This window comes from Anneissia japonica, unplaced genomic scaffold (assembly GCF_011630105.1).
Source record: "Anneissia japonica isolate Jap-2015-1 unplaced genomic scaffold, ASM1163010v1 scaffold9_len2422644_cov172, whole genome shotgun sequence".
Lineage (NCBI taxonomy): Eukaryota > Metazoa > Echinodermata > Crinoidea > Comatulida > Comatulidae > Anneissia > Anneissia japonica.
Genome location: NW_022758107.1, coordinates 1,203,453 through 1,205,058, shown reverse-complemented (window position 1 = coordinate 1,205,058; position 1,606 = coordinate 1,203,453).

The window sequence follows — 1,606 nt, the reverse complement described above, 5'->3', positions numbered from 1 at the left end:
ATAATAATTATAAATAATAATAATAATAATAATAATAATAATAATAATAATAATAATAATAATAATAATAATAATAATAATAATAATAATAATAAAATATATATTATTTTGGCATTACTTAACTTGGCCTAAGCCTTGTAATAGCTGAGAATATAGCTCTAAAATATAGGATGCCATAACACCTGTCTTATGACATATTTTAGAGCTATATTCTCAGGTATTCTTATAATTTGAAAAAAAAGAAGAAAAACTGTCACCTGTTTCATTTGATCAATAAATCTTTTCCTTCCCCTTCGTGCTTTCCCCTGAAAGCGGCCTTTAAAATTGTTGCGTGATGTTGAAAGTGATCACATTCTCTAGTACATGGCCAATCCAAACTCTCTGCGTATTATATATAATGTTTAGTACAGTAGTTATAGGCTTAGGCATTGACTTATTAAAAAACATAGACCTAACTAAAAATAAAAATGTTCACAGTATATTACTCAAATTCGAATAACACTTTTCATTACTTGTGCAGCTCAATCAAATATTACTTTTGTCATCTTTGGTTGATGACCTTTTGAACTCCTGAATTCTGCAATATTTTAGGTGTTTGCGTCGAGTCAGTCGATACTGCCCGAGCGCAGTTTCATTGAAATGTTTCGTACAGGAAAAAAAAAAATCGCAAACGGGTACCGACGAATCTCCACGGTTCAGCGCGCACACAGTGACTTAAACCAGTTTAAAGCTGAGTCTGGTTTCATAAAAATCGCAGCTAGGCAGGACGAAGTAAAATTGTAGTATTGTACCAAAAGTGCGAGGCAACTTAAAAACACTATAAATGTGACAATGACAATATTTTATTATAAATTATGATGTTCATAAGACCTTCTCATCGAGTAATACTAAAATCAACACAATTACCTTCCATCAAAAAGTGACTTAACTTAACCCCGCCCGGTCATATACCTGGAAGAGTCTAATTAATAGTAGGATTCGCGACGAGGCCTCGTCAACCTCGAAACCAACAGGAACAGGAGAGGGCGACCGACGAAGAGGAGGGATGAATTTTGAATAGACGAGTTGTACCCACCTGCATGTTTAACCACGTTTGATAATTGATGTTGTTGTTCTTAGACCTATTATGATAGATTAATAAATAAATAATAAATGAATAGAATATTAAAATAGTATCGGGTTATTCCATACTTCTGAGGATTACCATAATCACAACTTGTGAACTATTATCAGTGTGTGTACCGTATACAGTACAAACTGCCTAAAAATGTGCCACACATCATCCTCTCCCATCATTTCACCACACTCTGAATGCATTGACTTAATTGGCCAAATGACGAAAAGAGCCGCTGAATGTCAAATGCATGGCCGGCGGAAGCGGGGGGGCCGGGGGGCCCGCCCCCCCCCACTTTTTGGCGAAAAATATATAATGTCTGGAGATTTTTGTATGACTGCTAAGAAAGTTAACCTTACCGTTTTCATGAGGGGGAAAACCTTGAATTTTGAAGAACAAAGTAATTAGACACCTAGCTCAAAAGTCGAGAAAGGTCATTTCCCGCCATCTAAAAATCAAAATTTTCCCGGGGGAGGAATGTTGACCCCACCA